This window comes from Orussus abietinus, unplaced genomic scaffold (genome assembly GCF_000612105.2).
Source record: "Orussus abietinus isolate OABI.00-Male unplaced genomic scaffold, Oabi_2.0 scaffold3, whole genome shotgun sequence".
NCBI classification, from domain to species: Eukaryota; Metazoa; Arthropoda; class Insecta; order Hymenoptera; family Orussidae; genus Orussus; species Orussus abietinus.
In genome coordinates, this window is record NW_019395984.1 from 2,063,790 (window position 1) to 2,085,600 (window position 21,811).

The 21,811-nt window shown below is 59.6% G+C and overlaps 1 protein-coding gene across 5 annotated transcripts in view; it reads left to right on the forward strand.

Moving 5' to 3' along the window:
- Positions 1–21,811, forward strand: part of LOC105699134 (protein bric-a-brac 1) — a 113,276-nt gene that overhangs the window by 81,398 nt on the left and 10,067 nt on the right. The window lies entirely within an intron of this gene.

Genomic DNA, 21,811 nt, shown 5'->3' on the forward strand with positions numbered 1-21,811 from the left:
CCACCCCCGGCACCCACCGGGTCCCTCGCCGTGGGTATCGCGAGATTCGAAGCCGCAAGAGTCTTTTCGCCGGCTCCCGTTTTTTTCCAACCCCCCAGACCCTTTCAATTCCTTGCCCCCGATCCTATCGAGTCGATGATATGTCGTCGGATAAGGCGCGGGAAATGATTTCTTTTTTTTCTCGTTCTTTCTTCTTCCCCCCCCCTTTTTTTTTCTTTTTTTTTTCTCCCGTGGAATCCGGGAAGTAAAATATACGGAGAGAACGTGGAGGGGGGTTCTCTGGAATCGTTCTTTTTTCCCTTTTTAATATTCCGTCGATTTTCGCCGATTTTCTGGCGGGATCCAGATACAGATGCCTGCGGAACGGCGAGACCGCTCCGTCGACGAGTTCCTCTAGAGGCGCGGCTGGACGTATAATGTGGATTAATATAAATATTCGTAAACACCGTAAAGTTCGCGCGGGGCGACGCGCACGCGGCAGGGGGGAGGAGAGCCGGGGGAAGAGTCGCACTTCGCTCCTCGTAAAATTCACCCCTCCGCATTTCACCCCTCTGGCGGTCGGCAGAAACTCCGCGACGAGGAACGCGCGACTCCCCGAAGGCCACCCCTGCTCGTTCTAACCCCCGAAACCCGGTCGCGCCGCGCGCGAGATAATTCCTCTTCCCTTTCCTTCTTTTTTTTTTTTTTGGATCTCTCCTTCTTCTTTCTTTCTTTCCTCTTCTCTTTTCATCTTCCGACCGACGATACTCGCAGCGAGGAATATTTTCGAAGGCGTGAAATCAGGGAGAATATTTTTCACCGGGTTCCTTTAATCATTATATGGCGAGTCGAGATGACCATCCCCGAGGGGTGGGTCTTTTTTTTCTTTTTCCTTTTTCTACATTCGCGGTGGTAACTTTTCGGCAACGGAGGTAACGAGACCTCGGTCGCGAGAAGTTGCGGAAGGTAATCGGAGCTCCGAGGGGCCGGGGTCGGGCGGGCGTTTAATGAATTAACAATTAACGCGATCTGCCGTGCTAGCGTAGTATTTTTAACTTTACGACCGCCGCCCGGCGGCTGGCGTGTTGTGATTTTTATCGGGCAATTAACGCGCCGCCGTACACGCATCGCGCCCCGACGTTTACACCTCGTTCATTGGACGGCCCGGCGATGTCGACCATGTCGGCCATGTCGGCGATTACGCCGACCGGAAGGAGGAATCGCGCCGGATGGCCTTCCCTTTAAAACCGGGGGAAGGGGGTAATCGTTTACGCGCGTCGCGTCCCTTTTCCTCGTATCAACGTCGGTCCTCGGCTCGTCTTACTTTCCTTCCTTTTCTCCACCTCTTCCCCGAGAAATTCCGACCGGGGGCGTGACCGCCCATCGACTCCGGTTAACGCTGTAAAATAAACATTAAGCACTCCACGGAGGAGGAAACGCAGACGCCGGGCGTCGTTTTATGACCCCTCGCGTTATAATATTCCGCCCGGGCGGGGCGACGGGGGCGGAAAGGATCGCGGGGGCTTTCACCCCCCGGCGAGTTTGAAAAAGTCGAGTCGCGAGGAACTCGGCGTGAAAACGACAACGCGCCCCGGATAAGAGGCTGGCGAGCCAAGGGGCAACGAAGACTACGACGTCGACGAGGAGGACGACGACGACTTAACGACCCTCGTTTTACGCGCTTTAGCGACAAACACGATTTTCTCTATAAGCGGCTTACCCCGAATGGCGACTTCGCGACGAGCGGCTCCCTTTTTTCTTCCCTCCCCCCCCGGTTTCCTTTCCCTATTTAACTCGAAAACGAGGCGAGGGAGAGAATTCCTTCCGGATACCGGAACGTCCCCTTTTAGCCGCGGCCGTGAGGGAAATCCGCGATCCTCGCGGAATCGCGAAATCGTCCCGGAAATCCCTTTGCGAATCTAGAGAATGGGGTTTCGGGGGTGGACTCGCGCATTCGGGACCCGAGGGCTCTCCTTGTCCGCTCGGGGGTGGCATTCCGTATTGGCGGATTTGTAGGTTAACGAGAGCCGGCGGAGGGGTCCGGTTCGGAAAGTGTTTCATTAGCCGGGCGGAAGCGGCCGGCCGAGGTGTGGACTTTGGCGTGGACTTCGGGGCGGGGGTGGTTTTTCGAGCGGCCGCAATCATCGCCCGTGGTTTTTCGCGCTCGGCGGGCGAGCCGGACAACGGGAAATCCGAGCCGGGCCGTTTAGCGGTCGCCACCGCGGGACAGAGTGGAGGCCAGAGGCCAGAGAGCGCGGCACGCGCCCGATTTTACCGACCTACCCTCGAACCACCCCCGGCCACCCCTCCGAGCCCCCCTCCCGCCCTCTCGCTCCCTCTCGGACTCCTCGCGAACGGGCGAGCGAGCGAGCGAACGGCCGCTGGGAATTTTCGAGACGAGCTCCGCTCCTCTCCCGCACTCCCCCGCCCTCCACCGGAGAAAGGGGCGCGAACGCCCCGTATAATCCGCCGCAAAATCCGGAACCGTTTAACATAATTAGGTATCGGCCCGCGGCTGATGCGGCAGCGCGAAAATGGCGCCTGCGCCCCGATCGTTTCACCCCCGCGCCTCGATTTTCGAGTTACCCGGCCTCCCTGAATTCCCGTCCCTTTTTCGACTCTCCGGAGCGGCGGTTTCGGAAATCGTTGAGCGTTTCCTCCGGAGAGGGCTCGCGGGAGAGTCGCGGTTTCCGCGGTACCGTCGCGAGCCCGACCTGGGACGGTTATTTTATTAATGAACATTTTGAGGGGAAGCTCCGCCGAGAGGGGGATCCGCGACAAGGCGGCCGCGGTGCGGGGGGCACGCGCCCGGTAATTCGCCGCGGAGTCCGGAAGCGTTTAACGTAATTAGGTAGGTACCCGCGCATAGCGACACGAGAATGGCAGGCGACGCGGGGGCGCGAGGGAATCGCATTTTCCGCGATAATCGGCCGCACTAGGCAATCGATAACCTCGACCCTAAGACGCCCCGACGCGGTTTTCGGGGCCCGGGGGGCGGACGCCCGAAATCCCGCCCTAATGTGCGGCCAATTTCCGGGAAAAGTAATCGCCCCTCAGCGGGGACGGAAAGGACGGCGGGGTTGCGGAGAGGTTTTCTCTACGTTACTTTTCCGCAGGAATTCGATGGCGATTTTCCGGGGGGGGGGCTCCGAGCCGCCGCGGGCGGGTCCGAGAGCGGCGCTCGGGTATTATCCGGCCGCAAAATCCGGAAGCGTTTAACATAATTGGGTATCGGGTGTCGGGCGTCGCGGCGGCGGCAGCGGAGGCGGAGGGCGTCGCGGCGTGCAACGCGCGAACCGGCCGCGACACGGGTACGCCGCCGTGTCGCGGGCGTCGCCACCCTCTCGCGTGTCGGCCGCGGGTATTTCCGCGTGTCCGCGGGCGACGCGCGGGTAAACGTCTATATGTATAAATAAATAAATGTACGCGCGCGGACCCCGGGGTGTACGCGCGCGGAAACTCGATGGGGCGGGCAATAGCGGCACGAGCGACGCGGCCGACCGGGGGTGGGTTAATCGTTAGCACGTTGTCGCGGTAAAACAGTTTGGCATTTCGAGCCCCTCGGGGCCGGCCGGCCTGCCTCATCGCGGACTTGGCCGCGGGCCCGCGAGAGACCGCGAGAGACCGCGCGCGCTGCTCGGATTCGCCCGGCGATCGGGGGCTCGGTTTTTTTCCCCTCCCCGGCACGCGAATAAAATAAAGAGTTTATCGTTCGCTTAATCCGAGCGTTTTAACGGCGCCATCGACGGCCGACGGGGGGGCGGCGGAGGGAGGGGGCGGCGGCCCCGAAACGACGAAATATCGTCGCTGGCTGTGTTACGAGTATTACGCACGACCGGCCGGGTTTTTTTTCGCAGGGGGAGTATTTTCGACTTTTTTACGAGAGACTCCATTTGCCCGGTGTACCTAGCCGGGCCGGGAGAGGGGAACGAGAATTTATACTAAACGGCCGAGCGAGAGGGGGTGTTCGGCCTCGTTGGATTTCGAAACGCTCGGCGAACGGGGGCTGAACTGGTTTGGCTTTTTGGGAGGACTCTGCGACGAGGCGACCCGCCGCATTTTCAGGGGGGTGGAGGGAGAAAAAGGAAAATTCGACACCCTTGTCTCGGGTCGGCGGGTGGAGGAGAGGCAGGAGGTCGGTCCCGGGGAAATAAAGGGGCCGATACGTCGCGCCGATGCCCGAGGAAATCCGCGACGATCCCCCGGATGTGCCGGGGCGGCGAAACCGCGCGGGAACACCCGCGCTCCTTCCGGACCCGGGTGCTTATTACCGCCCGATATTATTATCCCCCGAGACAATAAACGTGGACTCGAGAGCGTCTCTCCCGGCAGGCCCGACAATGCCGGGTCTCGTGGAAAAGGCGTCCTCCCACCCCCCAGGCCGCCCCCCCGACTGATACGTATCTCGCCCCCGTTTCGTGCCCCCTATCCCCCTCTTCCTTCTCCTCTCGTTAAGAACTTATAATGGAACCGATGTACCCTCCACCCATCGGCAGGTCGTTTATCGCGCCGCGTCCTGCATAATGCACCGCGCGTGGGGCACGGTGTACTGCATTCTGCATTCCGCATTCGGCGAGTATCGGGGGGTGGCGGTCCTCGCGAGCGTTTCGCCCTTACGCCCCCGGTGCACCCTCCGATGCGCCCGATGCGCCCGATGACGCCCGGCCGATACCGGGCCGACGAATGCGACGCGCGGCCTACCCAACTTCAGCCGGTATCTCGCATTGTATCTGGACCATTCACTGGCCGAAACAATGCCAGCTGGAAAACAACCCCCCCGAGCGCGAGCTCTCGAGCGACGCGCACCCCGCCGAGGTGCGACACTCGTCCCCGAGGGTGCAGCCGGGATGCACCGGGGTGCACTGCCTCCGGGAACCTCGCCAGGCCTAACGATCGCCGGGAGCGGTCCTTCGGGGCGCGGAATCGTCCCCGAAGAAACGGGGACCTCGATTCGAGAGGGAGGCTCGGGGAGAGGATGGAATTCTTCTTTTTTTTTTCTCTCTTTACCCTTTCCTTCGGTGGGAATCGATTTTCTTTATTTTCCCGGTTTTCTGATTTTTTTTTTTTTTCTTCTTTTGTTAACTTTTCTCGAGAGAAATCATCTACGTGGGACCGGGGATCGAGGTCTCGGTCGGGGGAGGTTTGTCCCGAGGACACGTGCCGCTGTCCGGTCGAGGTCCAGCAGGGGTGGTTTTGGCAAGGGTCCGCTGGCCGGAAGTCGACTCCTGACCTCCCCTGGACGGCAATCGGCGCCCAGAGACGTTGGCTCGAATTTATCGGATGCCGCCCCTCGGGGCAACCCTCGGCCCGCCGTTGGGGTAGGTCGGGCCGGACGCGCCGCGCGCCTACCCCTTCGGCCTCCACCCCCCCGCCGAGGGGGCGCGCGCCTTCCTGTGCACGAGCGAGCTCCCCGGAATTGCTTTGCATACCATTTCGCGCAATCGCGAGATCTTAATATCGACTGTAATTTAGAGCGGGTCACTCTCCCTCTCTCTCTCTCTCTCTCTCCCTCTATCCCTTTCTCCTCCCTTCCTCTCGGCCGGCCGCTCCTTCCCCGACACGGAATGCACCGTGTATATACGTGTTCCCTCGTCCCCGATATGCACTTTTTAACGCGAGCTCTACCTCGGCCGGAAATCACCGGAAAAAAAAAAATGAACCTGCCGCGCTTCCCTTTTCGGGGTATCGCCATTTTGCATTTTTTCCCGCACTATCGAATCTTGCGCGTTTACCGTGCCGAACGGGATCGCGCCGATTCCCTGACTCTTTCCACGTCTTTCGGGGGAGAGGTATTACCGTGGGAGCCGGGGGAGGAAGAAAGAGAGAGGTATAGGCAGGACGAGTTGACGGTGTGCGAGACTCGTCCGTGTAGACGGCGCTCCGCAGGGCAGCCACTAGTTGCGGCACCGGGCCCTGCAAAGTAGTCGAGAGTTTACCGAGGATTTCTCTCTGGGTGCATCCTCTTTAGCGGAGCCTTTAACTCGAAGCCCTCGAGTGTCTCTCTCCCTTCCTCTGCCTCTTTCCCTCTTTTGGCCTCTTTTCCCGAGTCTCTCTCTCTCTCCCTCGCGCGCGGGCGACTCTTAACCCGTTTCGGGACCTCGGAGGGGGGAGGAGGGACGTATCGGGAAGGAAAGAGCCAGGAAGGAAACCGAGGAAGGAAGGCAACGGAAGGCAACGAAAGGCCTCCACTCGAAGTAACGAAGTGGAGGGTATAGGCCGGCTCGAATAAAAAAAAAAAGGAAAAAAAAAATACCCGGAGCGCCACCGTGTAAATTTCCATTTCTTTTTTCTCTCTCTCTCTACCGAGGCTCCCTGTTTCTCTCTCCCACAGTTTTCCCGTCTCCTTTCTCTCTTTTTCCGCGGGCTCTCTCCCCCTTTTTTTTTTTTTTTTTTAATATAAAATGCTCGGAAGAGCGGCGCCCCTCCGACCGCCACCCCCCCCCGACTTGGCGGGTGCATTCAGGCATTACGTCAAGAGACTGCGCGACGATGATAATTAGTATATAAGGGGGTCGAAACACGAAACCCCTAGAGTACGCCGTGCTGACTTTTGTAGACCACTAGAGGGCTTACCCTATCCTGCCGGCGCACCCGGCAAAAGGACGACCGGAAGACGACAAAAAGACGTCCACCCGCGACCTGCATCCGGTACCCTGGTCCCGCTCGCTCCCTCTCTTTCGCCCTCTTTCTCTCGCTCTCTCTCCCTCCCGTGAAATTATCCCGCACTCGCGACCGGATGGGTTATTCTCGACGAACGCATCTCGCTTATCGCGGGGCTGAACCATTAGGGAGGGCTCATTGGAGGAAAAGAGGAAGAGAGTCGCGAAAGGCCGAACCCTGTCGCTGCACCCCGGAAGTCGAGACATCCATGTGCGGGTTGCACCTCTCTTTTGACACGGTTTTCTTACGTTTCTTTCCTCTTTTCTTTTAAACTTCTCTCTCTTGCTCGACCTCGCGAGTCTAGGCTGCAACTGGACGCGCTAACCCGCGATTTTCCGCGAGTGGACGAGTCGCCGCGGAATACCCGACTCGTGCCGAGGGAAAATGGCGGCCTCAAGACGCAGAGAGAGAGAGGAGGAGGAGAGAGGGAGCCAACGGGCCGAGTATTTTCCCAGCTGGGAAACTAACGGGAAAATAATACCCGGTTGATTGGCAATTTAGCTCGAGATTGCGGCAGGCGCTCGCCTACGAGAGGGAGAGAAGTCATCGTTTACGTGAAAGGTGGAGATATATATATATACATACATATATACGCGCGTATATATGTATGTATATATGTACGCGTATACATAACCGAGGAGACGCGTGCACGGCGGAACGGCACGCGGGGAAAGCCCGTCCTTCGGAGGCGCGAATTTCCGGGGCGAAAACGCGGCGCGGTCGCGAGCGGAAAATTTCGGGCCATTCGCGCGCTTTAATCGTTCACTTATTTGACGCGACGCATGAAAAATGGCGGCCGATAAATTTTGACAGTATTCTGTCCATTGCATCGCAATAATACCGGACCATATATTAGGGGATGGTGGGACGGGGCCCTCCGCGCGGCCCGGCCGCCCGCGGGGAAGGGGACGTTTCGTATAGTTTGCCCGGTAACATATTACGAATTAATACCAACTGCTCCCGGTGAAATATTACTGCAAAATACTGACCGTTATTTCGCCTCCTCTGCCGGGCAAATTGTTAAATTCCAAATTCTTTCGAATTTATTCGCCCTCGGGCCGGCCCCCGGGGGGCGGCCGCCCGCCACCCCGCCCGGGCGCGAAATCCCGCCGGGGGCGCCAGTCGATTTTCGAGTCTTTGCCCGATCGTTTATCCGACTCCCCTTTCGCGAGGTCTACGCCCCGGGAAGAAGGAAGAATAAAAAGCGTCGAGAATTCGGACCTTTCGAGCGCACTCGCGAAGGTTTCTCGATCGATTGGCGCCGTTCGATCGTTATCGATCACCCCGACCCAGGGGGCACCGCTCGCCGATAGTTTGTAATGATCGCTCGGCGGATTTTTTAATTGGCGCGAAGGAAATTCGCGACTCGGCTTTTTCCGGCTCTCGTTTTCCGTCCTTGCTCGCGCGCTCTCTCGCGAGAGAGAGAAGGAGAGAGGGAGAGAGGAGGCCGCGAAACCGAGGGTGGACCAGTTTGCTCCGAAATGCCTTAATCAATTCCCTCGTTATGGCCTGATTTGACTAACGATTTTCCCCGCTTTTCGTAGGCGCGAGAACGCCACCCCCCCCCTCGGCTCGTTAGGTCGTCGTCTAAGCGATCTCTCGACTCGCGATTCGAGATTCCGCGGGGGACGGCGAGGAAAAAAAGTTAAGAAGATGGAAGAGAACGCGGATCGGAGGAGAGGATATTCCTCTTGCGTCCGGGCCATGCCTCCTTAAGTAGCACACGTCGGCCGCTTTAGAAAGTCCCAACCGCTAAATAAGTTAGTTATAACTAAGTAAGTGTTAAACGAGCCTCGCGTCGGCCCCTTCTCCGCCGCGGACCCGCTGGCGGAGACTTTCCGCCGAGCGGAGCGAAACGAGGCTGCTCGTCCTCTGCGGGTCTTCTGCTCTTTGTCCGGTAGGACTAGGCGGAGAGAGAGTGCTAATGTCGCCAGGCCGCCTTTACCGCCGCGGAACCGCCGCGGAAACGCGCCGACTTTTCCAACCCCTTCAGAATCTCCTTCCCCGGTTCCCGCGGCGGGTATCGACTCGGGGTCGGAAGTTCGTAGCGTTCGGTATTCCTCCTTCGGAAATAATAGATAAATATCAACGATCCGCAGTCCCCGATGTGCCCCCGCTCCTGAAATCTTGATATCCCCTTCCGGATCGAATCCGCGGATCGGCAAGCGTGTCATCCGTCAATTAGATCCCGATATTCTCGGACCGCGTGCGGATATTTTTACCGCGGCTCCATTGAGAGGTGGCCGGAAAAGCGCCGTACCGCGCCTCCCATTTCCTTGGGTTCGACGGGTTCGCGCTTCCGGATCCCAGAGTACTCGGCATCCTACTTTCTCCACCCTTCTTTCCCCCCGGCTCTCCTTTGATCTCGGCGATCCGCGGGGGAGGGAAAGGGGAGGCGATTGCAAGGTGTCGTCCCCGGTGCCGTTTTCACGCCCGCCAATTCCCGCCCCGACCTCGTTCCGGCCGTATCGAATTATTAATGGGACGCCCGATAAACTCATTCTCGTTCCTCACATTTTGCCCGATTATTAAATGTAATTATTTCCGCCCGCGTTTTACGCCGCCCGCCCGCCCGGCCGAAATCCACCGTCCACCCGGACGGGGACGCGCCGGTCCTGCGCCGAGATATGCGACAAGGTGGACCGGAAGTTTGCGGTATTTCTTTTTTCCCCCCTGTTCCTCGGTCTATCCGCCAGCGATCGATCGATCGGTCCTTCGACTCGCGTTCCCGGAAGAGCGGGGGGCGGGGGGGGGGGTGCCTTCCTGAGGTTGCGAGGGAATTTTTGGAAAACGGGAAGCCCGACAATTGGCCGCCCGGTTGGAAAAGAGAGCGCGATTGCCCCGCGGGGGTGGGATCGAGAGGGGGGGGGGGGTCGATCGATCGCGAATTCGTTTGCCGATTGCTGTCGGAGGGCCGACCTCGCCCCCCCTCCCCCCCTCTCCTCTCCCGGCCCCCTTCGCTCTCGCCCGTGGATATTTGTAATTACAGACCGACAGGGCCGCCGCCGCTTTTTATTCGTCGCCGGGCGGCGGCGACGATTTTTAATTTCGGGTAATGAAGCGGCCCGGGCGCCGCGGCGCTGTTGATATTGGTTATTAATTTTTAATCGCGCTCCCGCCCCTGGCCCCCCGGTCGCCCAGCCTCGCCGGGGGCGGCACTTTTCACGGGGCCGCGTCTCGCGGAATCCGCGAATCCGCGAGGACTCGCGGGGCGCAATTTGTCGCCGCGGGGGGGAGGGGGGAGAGGACGCCCGGGGAGAGGGGAATCGTAAAATCGCGAATCAACCCGTCGAAGATAAACGGAAGATAAACGTTTCGCTGTCGAGTCCATGCATATTAATTTTAAGCCTCCGAAAAAGCAAGCGGACGGACAAACACCACCCCCTCTTCGACCGAAACCCACCCCCTCGGTCCCCCCCTACCTCCGGATGGCCGGCCGACCGACAGCGCGAAGCGCGCGGACGATTATTTTTCGATCGTCGCAAATCGGATGTAAAAACGGAACACAATTACAGATTAATGCACCGCGAGTACCCTCGGGTACCACGGCTGAAAAATAGGGGGGAAAAAAAAAGAGAGAGAGAGAGAGAGAGAGGGAGAGAGAGAGATCGCCGGGCCAGTGGCCGCGCTGAAAGCCGCGCGGTGCACTCTTTCCGGGCAGGAAAAAAAAATACGCCCTCGCCTCCCGAGAGGAGGAGGGGGAAGGCGGGCGCATTTTATTTCCCCATTTGGCAGTTTTCGACGCTCTCTGTGCGGCCGGATGCGCGCCTTCCCCCTCTCCGTTTCTCCCTGTATCTCTCGTAAAGTGGTGTTAATATATTTGCACACTTCGTATTCGTCACGCCGGGTCGGTGTCTCCGAAAAATGGGGCGATTGCCCGCGTCGATGGCGTAACGGGCTTTTCGCGGGGCTTTCCTTTAATTTGCACTTTTCCCGGTTAATGGGAGCCGGGGATACTCGGCCGGGAGTATTTGGCGAGAGTCTCCCGCGGGCGTCGAGCGCGGGGCGGGAAAGAAAAAAGGGAGGGAAAAAGTGGCGCACTCGGCGGCGCCGCGACGCACGACCCGGATCCAATTGGCCCGCGACGTCTCCGTCTCCGGGGAAAGGGTCCGCGTCTCGCGTCGAACCCGACGAGAGGGAGGGAGATCACCCTCGCGCCCGAGAGCGGAGGCTCAGGGGGAGAGAAGAGGGGCGGGTGGGAAAAAAAAAAGAGTGAGCCCAATTTCGGTCGAGAGCGGACGATACGGAGCGGAGGTCATCGGGAGACAGGGGATGAAGCGAGAAAGGGGTGCCGGAGTCTCGGCCTGAAGTGTTTCGCCCTTTGATGTGCGACCTGCCCCAAACTCGGCTTCCACCCTCCAAGTGGTACCGGCTTCAAAGAAAGTGCCCGGGGTTGATGCAGCCCCCGCTGCACCCCGGTGCACCCTGACTCTCCCCGGCGATCGCCGAGCCACCGCGACGCGGGAAAAAGACGCGCCGCCGTTTCCCTTTCTTTCCTTTTTTTTCCCCCCGGCCCCTCTCCCTTTTTCTCGCTTTTCCCCCCCTCCGCGGCCGCGGGCTTTTCCGCCGCGACGCGTCCCTCCTCTCTCTCACCCCGGTACACCGCGTCGCCCCCTCTCCGTCCCTCTGACCCCGGGGGCACGCCGCGGCGCTCTCGAGCGGGCGCCGGCCCGGAAGGGCCGGCTTCAAGTGCAATCCCGCGTTTAATATCCGAAATAACTCGACTTCCGGCCGGCGCAATTCGTCCCTCTGCTCCCACGGGCCACACCGGTGGCGCGAGGGACCTCGCAATCGATGCCCAAGCCAACTTAAATGCTTTTTTCTACCCCCTGGAGCTTCTCCAAAGACTCGACGAGAGACGCCGAGATTTCGGGACGGCGGGTTATCGGGTTATCTCGCAGCGGAGGGGGGGTCCGAAGATTCGCGGCGACGCGGCCGGGGGAGGGCGGCGGAGGCCGATCAAAGGGCGGCTAATGATGTCGTTAGAGGTGGCGCGCCCCGGTCGAGGGCGAAGGCGGCCGGCCACCCGGGCCCTCCGGGCGGAATGGAGAGCCCGGACCCTAACGACGTTCCGGTCATTTTCGCGGGGCCCCGGCCGGGGGAACGTCGGTGGAACCCCTTTTCGCGGTAAGTTTCGCCCTTCCGAGGAAAGGGCGAAACCTCGAGGCGGCCTCTCGCTCCCTCTTCCTCAAGGTCGGCGGGAGCGGGTTTCGGCGGAGGGGTCGATCGGGGATCATCGATCCTCCCCGAGTCGGCGGCGCCGTGGCCGAGGGGCGGGGGTTGTTTCAGGAATGGATCGGTGAATTTCTCGAATAATTAAGTTAGACCCCGGCGAGCGAGGGGGTGGACGCTTACCTACCGACGCGCTCTCATACATTATGTACACCCTGGTACATGGGTGTACACGCGGGTGCTCGCGCGTATCCTCCACCCTCCGTCAACCCTTTCCTTCCCCGCCTCTCCCCGGTACACTCGGTGGCATTGGATATATACTTAATGAAGCGTAAATAATTGAGTAATGTGCTCCAGGCCGTTCGATCGGCGTTCCTATTGGTCAGAATTAATCTATTCCGGCGCATTAGCGGCCGGTATCTGCACGGAGCGGGCTCGCTACCTATCGGCCACCTATCCCGCCACCCCCGCCGTTCATCTCCGAGCGGATAATCTAACGACGCGTCCTGGCGCGCGGCGTCCCCCCGGTCGGAGGTCGCGACTCGAAAAACGGCGGAATCTCCGCGCACCGCGGCGGAATACCCGCGCAATTAAACGTCCCGCGCGACGCGTACTCGAGGTCGGCGTTTTCTCACCGGACGGACAATGGGGTGTATTATCCGTCCATCTCGCGCCGGCTCTTCCGGGTGGGTAGACGACGCGCTCCCGGCGGCGGAACGCACCGGCGACGCGCACCTGCCGCGGAACCCCCGCAGGTGCGCCCCGGCCCGCCGTAACTCTCTCGGCGAGGCGAATAAGTACCATTTACCCGCGAGTCCGAGTCCCTTTGGAGGGATCGCGAGGACGGTGTTCTATCTCTCTCTCTCCCTCTCTCGCTCTCCGGGACGCCTCGTGGACGCGCGTCCACCCACGCGTGACCGCGGCGGCCGGGAAATGCGGCGGAGAGGGGGACCGAGGAAAAAGGAAGGAGCCCAGAGGGGGGGCGACGGGCACAGATCGACGCGGCGATACGAGCCGGGGCTTTAATTATCACCGCGTACGGACTATTTATATGCCAGGAAGCACTTAAATAATATTTCTCCGGAGTCGAAGGCGGAGAACCGAGAGATAGGCCCGATAAAATGTGTATCTCCCTCGCGTAGGCCGGAAGTCCGAAACGATATCGCGCGTCCCCCGCGAAAACGGGGCAGGACCCCGCCACCTGGGATCCCACGCTCGCTTCCTCCTAGGAATTCCTTCCTTTGTCCGGCTTCCCTCTCGCCTTTCGTTTTTTTCTTCCTTTTTTTATTCCTTTCTTCCCTTCGCCACCTTTCCGATGCATCGCCGCCGCAATTCGGATATGGTCGATGCGGCTCGAAGGTGCGCCGCCGACGCGGAAGGGCCGCGGTGTGCGCCTGTACGCGGCCCGTGATTCAGGCGGTCTATACATAGACGTCCGCTCCTACCCTCCGGCGCGGCCGGCTATATTCAATCATAAAGTGCCCTGCCTTCCATTCTTGCCGGCCAATCTCGGACGAGAGTCGCCTTTGTGACCGGCCGGGCCGAGGCTCCGGTCCTCCCTCGATTTCGAGGAAATTAGAGCGAGAAAAAAGGAAGCGCCCCCGAGATGTGCCCCCCGAATCGACCCCCGGGACGATAGTCAAGGATCCGACCTCGTGTTCTACCCGGGGTCTCTATTTTTGTCCGGAAGCCCAGGGGGAGGCAAAACGTCGGGGGTTCCTCCCGAAGCGTCGCCGCGATGGCGGCCCCTCGGCGTTAATTCGGCGCGTGCGGTGCCCTGGGGGGGGGGGGGGGCGGGAGGGGCCGTTAAATGTTTAGTTATTGCGCGCATTATATCGCCTATCGCCCGGCAGCCCCGGCACTCTCGCCGCCAGAAATAATCCCTGAGTAATTTCTGCCGGCCGCCGCAATAATAATAGCCCTCTTTCTCCTTCCCCCCTTTACCTCCCCCGATCTCGCGCGAGCGAAAAAGGAACGCGAAGGTACGAGGAATATAGGCGACACGGATCGGTTCGCGAGGGGGTCGCCCCGCTTCCCGTCGAGGGGGCACCCAGGGTGCCGATCTCCGATCGGAAGGCGTCAACCACCCCCCTAGGGTCCCGATCTTCATTTTTCCCTCCCCCGTCGATTTCTCCGTCGACGGCCACCGCGCGACGATTTCCTCGGGGAGGCGATTTCCCGGGGTAAGATCGACGAGGGGGGTGGAGGGTTTCCCGGGAAGAAAAGTCGAGCCGTGCCGCCGGTGGCCGTCGGGGATGGAAAATACGCGCGGTGCGGCCCGATGCAAATTGCTCTACGTATTTTCCTTGGACGCGCCGCGGGGGGAGGGGCGGCTCGCGGGCGATATTTCATTCGATATTGCGCCCTGGCGTTATTTCTCTATTTCAGTGCCGGCTGCGGGGCGCTCCCGGCCGGAGAATAAATTGTTTAATTTATATTAAAAATAAACAGAGCCCCGAGCCGCGCACCCTCCCGCGGCGGGCCCCCCTCGTCCGTCCCTCTCGCTCCCCCGGCCGCGCGGCGCTCCCTCCGCCCGACGGCCCAGAAATATTACTTTTAATATTAGCATACGCGCCTGGCAGGCCGGCGCGCCGTCGCGCGGCCGCGCGCGGAACCTCGCGCGAGAAATGAGAAAATCCGCGGAATTTATCGGCCCCGCGGCCTCCGCCCCTGTCCCCCGGGATTTTTTTCGCCCTCCCTTTTCGCTTCCTCCTTCGGCCCGGGAGGGTGGGGGGGAGCTCGATTCTTACCGGGCCGTATCGACTAGGCGTTAATAAGTCACGAAAAACGTTTCAAATGTAGCGTAAAATGTAGGTTAGCTCGTCCTCGGGACTCCGCGGTCCGCCTCGGCTGGCTGCGTCCCCCTCCCTCTTTCTCGCTCTCTCTCTCTCTTTCTCCTCTCTCTCTCTCCCGGTCGCCCGCGCGCGCGCGCCCACCCTCCTACATAATGCACGGACCGAGCGAGATGAATGGCAAGACGGCGAGGAATATTTCATGAGACGTATTAATAATACAGCATCTCATCTCACGGATGTATCGAGGTAACATAATGCGAGACTATAGACAGCTTCTTATTAAACCAGGCAGCGGCCGCGTCGAGCGGCTCCGCGCTCGCTCTCTCTCTCTCTCTCTCTCGGGCCTCGCTCGCTGCGCGAGACTTCTGCGCTCGGTCCTCCACTCGCCTCCACGGTCGAGGGAACGATACTCCTCGAGATGATCGCCAACGATCGCTCCCGGGAGATCCTGCCCCGTTTTTTTTTTTTTTTTTTTTTTTTTTTTTTTCCTTATACCCGAGGAGAGTCGCGGATTTTAATGCGGGAGATCAGGTGGACATCGGAAGCGGAAGTCACTCTGAATCTCAACCGGAAATCAACGCTGTCAGGATTTTAAGGCCGCACGTCCCGCGTTACCGAATCGCGTTGTTATCGTGTGAAATCGAAGATAATTGGCTCTCGAATGAGGAGATCATTCTCACCGACTTACGAGTGAATTAATGCTATCGATCATCTCACGTCCCCGCAAGATCGAATTTTTATCTCCGCCCTGGGAGAAAGAATCTTCCTTTCTTTTTTCTTTTTCAACGCTTGTTCGAACGGCACGCTTTAACGCGCCCTCTCGAAAAACTCGAGGAAGAAGGGGCATATCGCCGATGCGCCGATGCACCTTGCGGCCACCTTGTATGCACGCACCGGCGGGCGCGGGGGGATCGCGCGGGAGGGAGCGAGAGAAGGGATGCAGCGAGCGAGAAGGCGAGAGCGAGCTCCGCATCGCGCATGCATGCGAGTTGCCGTGTTTGTGTTTCGAGGGGAGCCCTGCACCCCCCCCCCCCTTCCCCCGTGCGCTCCAAGGAATCGATAGCCTGCGTAACTAAAGCACGTACAAGCTGCAAGCCCGTATTACACGGTCGCAAGGATTGCCGCGATCCAGCCGGGGACCTCCTTGCGGATTTGATAAGGAGGATAAGTGCCGTATCGACCGCGTGGCCTGGTCGCCCATTTCGCGGATTTCGCGGATTTCGAGGATTTCGAGGATTTCGAAGATTTCGGGAATCTCGAGGATCTCGGGACAGAGGGGATTTTTTAAGCGCCGCGGAACGGGGATCGATAACGGTCGATCGGGCGATCAGCTGATCGGGCGCTCGCTCTTGGAAAACTGTTTGTTCCCCCGACAAGGGGGGGGAGCTTAATTGCACGTTCGCCCGTGCAAAGTATCGCCGTAACCGAAGCATAACCGTGAGGCGATTTGCATGAGAAATCCCCGTCTAGCGTCGCGCCGTGTCCCTCCCCGCGCGCGCGCCCCCCCCCCCCTCTTTGTTCGGCGTTTCCATCCGCGCACTCCGTTTCCCGTTTCTTTTCCTCTTCCTCCGTCCGTCTCGCTCTCTCCCTCCCGCCTCGCGTGCGGACACTTGGCGCACGTAGGCAAGGAAACGTAAGGACGTTACGTGGGCGAGAACGGTTCGACCCTAGGCGAGCGTCTTGGGCGCTCGGTTCCGCCCGGGCGGAAGAGGTAGGGGGGCAGGGGGAATAAAATAATTTGCGCCGGCGCGCGTATTCCGGGCTTTATAATTGTAATCTAACGATTTCGTTCGCGGAATCGCGGCAGTTAAGGCAGGACTAATTGTGCCCGGCTTTAATGGGTTCCGCGAGTCCGCCCGGGCGCCTTATTCTATGGAAATACGTGACGCCGCCGCGGACTTCCTCCTCGGTCTCTCGGTGCCAGGTGCCGGCGAGCTACCCGGGAAAATCCTGCCTTCGTCCCCTGCCGACCTGGAAATCGGCCGGCGGGGGAAATGTCGCGGGGAAAAAATCGACGGACGAGATTAAAACGCGGCGCAACCCGGGCGGGAGCTCTCCGCCTCTTAGCCGGGGGCGACGCTATGACGGCCGGACGTCGGAAGCACGTGAGTCTCGCGGGCCGCCCTTTCGGCCCGGAAGAGCCGCATCGCCCGGATAGCCCGGATCGCCCGGATCGCCCGGATCGGCTCTCCCGCCCGGTTAACGACGTTATCCCCCGGGACACGCGGCACCGCGGGGGCGGATCGATCGCGCCCGCGCGCTCGGATTTAAATAAATCCGGTTCGATCGGCCTCCTTCGCCGCAACCCCTCGCTCGGGCGGACGAGAATATATATTCGCGTGTCGAAGAAGCGCAAGCGACGTGCCCCTTAAAATTCAGTCGGCATGAATTAAAGTTCGCCCGGGCTGGAAATGGAACGTCCCTGCCCCGGCGGATCGCGGCATCGCGCCGCCCGCGATTTCGGCAAAGTCGAAAGTGAATTAGTTTCCATCGAATTAATCGGCCGGCTATTAATCCAATCAAGTTGCGCTTAAATCGATTTAAATTCAATCAAGGCGGCGCCCCGCATTAAATTAAATCGGCCGCGCGAAATTACGGCTTGTATGCGTGTATATGTGTATGTGTATATATATATACACACCGGTATTTATATGTATATATGTTCACGAATCGCGCATATACATATCGGCTTTTAATTGGGACGAATTAAACCGGAGGATACGCGTTAATCGCCGACCGAGGGGTGGGACCTCTTCTGCGGTTTTTCGTCAACCTTCCCGACCTCTCCTCCTCCTCCTCCTCGGTTTCCCAGACCTCCGGGCGCTTTTCCCGGACCCAGGGGGGTTTTCCCACGGGAAACGACCGGGGACGATCCCTCGGGGTCTCCGCACTCGAAATAGCGACGAGGCCGTTGTTCGGCCCAGGGAAACCGGGGTTTAACCGTCTGCCCTGGCGCCGGATGTTTGGCGTGTATATCACTTCGTAAATTTAAGTTTACGGGTGCGTTCCCTCCCCCTCTTCCCTCCCTGTCTCTCCTCTCTCTCCCTCCTGCGGCCAGTCCTCCGGGACTTTCTCTCTCGTTCGAAAGAAAGGAAAGAGAGAGAGAGCCGACCTCGCGCGTAAACGGTCTATTCCGAAACTCGCGCATCCCGTCTGTGACCCGATCCGCTTTGTTTGACGATTTATACAAAACTTGGGGGAGGAGTTTAAACATTTTCCCCGTTGACATCGAGTGAAGGGGATGCGCGAAAATCGCTTCGCGTGGGTTTCCTGATTTTTTTTTCGGATGCTTTTACTCGTGTCAGGGCTCCGAATTTAGGGACACCCGGTATGCGCCTCGGCCGGGATTTCGGGAGGTGGTCGCCGACAGCAAATCTTGTACTGTACAAACCCTGGGTACATCTATGCGGAAGGTACACGGCTTTGATACATAGTTCAGTGCGCCATCTACATACGTACCGGCTAACGCCGCGCTAACCCCGGGCTAAGTCCACACGAGCGGGGCCGGCCTAACCTCCGCCCAGCTCGGCTCGGCTCGGCTCGGCGCGGCCCGACAGTCGCCGCGCGGAACCGCGAGGGGACACGCGTGCCGATGCGTCGATGCGGATCGCGGCCAGCCGCAGCCGCTGGGCGTTATTCACGGGATCATCCCCGACCACCCTCTCTTATCGGGAGGTGGGTGCACCCTGACCTAGGTTGTTGGATGACCTTATCCCCTCTCCTTATTATTTTTCCCCAGGGATTTTCCTTCCTCCTCTCGAATAAATCTCTCCAGTTCCTTCCCCCTTCGTTTTATCCTCTTTTTCTTTTTCCTCTTTTCCGGAATTTTTTCCTACTCGCCCCGACTTCTTCCTTCCGATTTTTCCTACGGGGCAAATCCTAGAGGAAGGGGTCGCAAAGTCGAGCCAGGGGAGGGATTCCCGGGGAAAAAGGAGCCGCGGAAGAGACGCGTCGACACCCGGACGGCCGGTTTTTCCCGCGGACGCTCCCTCGGATCGGATTTTTCCCCGATTACGGGCTTCCTGGGAATTGCGCCCTCTCTCTCTCCCTCTCCTCGGCCGCGACTCGCGCTCTCCCTTTCCATCCCTCTCTGCGGATACGAAGAGTGTATCACATTGGGTGCGATGAATTCAATTACGATCGGAGAGCTATCCACCCGCCCATCCGAGCCAACCCTGCGGTTCGGGGGCCCCTCCACCTAGAGAGAGGATATCCGGCGTATCCGCGGCCGTATCCGGCGCATCCGAGACCCATCCGAAGCCGATGGCGGATCGATCCCCCCCCCCTCCGCGGCTCCTTTGCGGCCCAGCCGCTAACTCGCGGGATTTTTTTCACCTTTCGCCGCGTTTCGAAATCCTTCGCGGAAAAATACATACATATGTACGTATGTGTGGTCGCGCATAAGTATATGGGAGGTTTTATTCCCGAGAAATCCGGACGGGAGCGGAAGCGTCGAGGCGCGTGTGCCCCGCGGTCGGCGGTGCGCGAAGAAAATGACGCGGCGGCGATTACTATAATCCCGAGGGGGGAGCGGAGGGACCGCGCGGCGGGCACGCTCTCGTGCACCGGAGCGGCCACTTGATTGCGCAATTGTTTTGTCGAAAATTGTCGCGAACGCTCGTCACGGGCCTGCCCGGCGCGAAAGCGTGTCTCCTTAATTCTCTTCTGTTTTTTTTTTCTTTTTTTTCGTTCCTCCTTAATTCTTTTATTTTTCATATTTTCCTACATTCGGATTTTCTGTCCCGCGAGAACCGCTCTCCCCCGCGTCTTATCCCTGGATCGGGAAAGAGGGGGATGACCGAACTCCACCCAAAGTTGGCAGATCGCCGATTCGCCGATAACGACGCCCCGCGTCGACACGCGGGTAAACGCGAAACAATCCGATCTCTCTCGGCATGGCTCGGTCGCGCGCTCGCGCGCCGCATCAATTAATCGCAAGTAAATAAATCTATTTATCCGAATTCCGCGAGCGGAGGCGCGACGGCCGCCGGCACGGTATCACCGCGATAGTTTAAACATTAGACCGCCGGGTAAAATATTAACGCGGGGCGCGTCCGCACCGACGCTGCGGAATCCGCGCGCGAATCCGCCGCGGGCGGGTGTTTGCGCGGCCGCCGCGGCCGGTGCGTTTGCACGACAATTAACGCGTGCACTCGACGTCCTGGCGGCCGCGCGTTTACGTTGGCGAGCGCGTCGGGAAGGGAGGCCCCGTCGAAAAAGGAGAAGAGGTGGGAAAAAGTGGTGGATCGTTGCTTTTTTTTTTTCTTTTCTGGCAGAATTTCATTTCTTTCCTTTCGTCCTTTACACTTTCGCGATCGAGATCGAGAAGGGCGAATTTTCTATTTTCGGCCAACCCTGGAGGAGCTCGGTCGGGCTCGTCGCGTGGTCTCCGTAGACCGAGGCTCAGTCGAGGCTGGACCGTGCACCGAGACGCACCTCGCCCACCCTCCGGAACCTCGGGAGGGTGGCGGAGTCCTTGCCGGCGCTCCCGACGTTAATTTAGACGAATTTCATTAGAACAAACGAACTTTGCTAATCCGCGGTAATCTGATTAGAAATTTCCAGGGCGCGCAAAACTCGGAGCTCCGTCTATCTCTCTCTCTCTCTCCCGGCCTCGATCCCTCCCCGCGGCCTCGGTCGCTCTCGCCTTCTCGCTTTCTCGCACCCTCGCTCCGTCTGCTCGTTGTTGACTAAAATCCATCCCCCCCTCCGACCCGCCCGCCCATATCCTTGCCTGCAAATATTTGCCGGAATTAGCGCGGAGTAGCGACTTGGTGGACGTCCCGACGAGGAGCGTCGGCGAGGTCGGGCCCGATTTTCGGGGTCGACTCGACCCCTGGCTCGGCCCTTTCAATTTTTCTCTCCCTCCCTCTCTTTTCTTTTTTTTTTAATCTTCTATCGGTCCCGAAGGATTATAGGGGAGGGGGGAATTCGTCACCCGCGGGGAGGAGCGTCCTTTTCGGGGGTGGCGGTCCCTCTCTCTCTCTTCCTCTTTCCCTCTTCGCCCAAGAGGGAGAGCAATTTCGCGAAATAGCGGCCGCGCAACGTCGGGAGTGCCACGTACTCGCGCGTGCACTCGACGTGCACTCGCCGTACGTAGGACCCGCGTAGGCGCATGTCTCTCCTCTCTCTCTCTCTCGCCTAACCACACAAAGAATTATTGAGCAGTCGGCCGTTCCGCGGGCGGGGGGAGCTGCAGTTGCAAGTCGGACACAAAAGTGTATATCGCGGCGCGTGCATTTTTCATTGTCTCGTGTCCCCGCGGCGCAGCTGAGAATATCCCCGGGACGTTCGGGTTGACGTGTGCATTGACGAGAAAATTGCAATGCCCCTGTGTGCCTGCGAGGCCCCCCTCCTCCCCCCCCGGCGCATCCCCACCCACTCTTTCCGCGCGGAGCCCTTTTATTTCGGAGCGGTCCGCTCTCCTTCCGCGGCCTGCAATTTCTTCCCTCTTCTTCGGAGGGATGACGGGAAGATAGATCGGGGGCTGGTCTATCTTCCTGTGCGAGATTCCCGCGTTTCCGTTTATCCGTACGCGTTTTAACGCGGAAATCCCTCCGGGGGCGCGATCTCGACGCCCTCCCGAGTGGAGGCCCCAAAGGAGTCGCGACGTCGCGACGCCGCACCCAGAGGCTTATTAATACGCAAGCGGAACCGACGTCCTCCCCTATGCAGGGTGGAAGTCAGGGTGCAAGTCAGGGTGCGAGTCGTGCGCCTTGTACGGGGCTGCAGTATTCATGGAAAAAACGCTGCGGTCGGGCCGCGCGTCACCCGGCCGGGCCGGGAAGGGGGCGGGCCAAATTGGCCAGGAAAATTGTGCGTTTTACCGGCCGGTTAGAACGCTCGACCCTCTTCACCTCCTCCCGGAATTTTTCCGGGGGGCGGAAAGTTGCCGCACACGGAGTGGCCGCGACCGCGGTCTTCGCCGGCGGATCGGGCGCGGTCGAAGCCCGCGATGAGACCCTTAAAAATTAATTTGAAAAGTCGGGACCCCGCGCGAGATATGAAGTCATTGCCTCAGGATTGCGGAATCGGCCCCAGGAGGAGCGGAAACCGCGCCGCCGCGGCGCGGGGAACTTTTCAAATGAGCCAACTTTGCGTGTGTCTTTCGCTTTCGACGTCCGCAACCCCTTCGCCTCGGAGGCCTCCCCATATATTAGGAAAGTTGTAGGTCGCTCCTCGGGATGCCGCGGGGGCACCTGCCC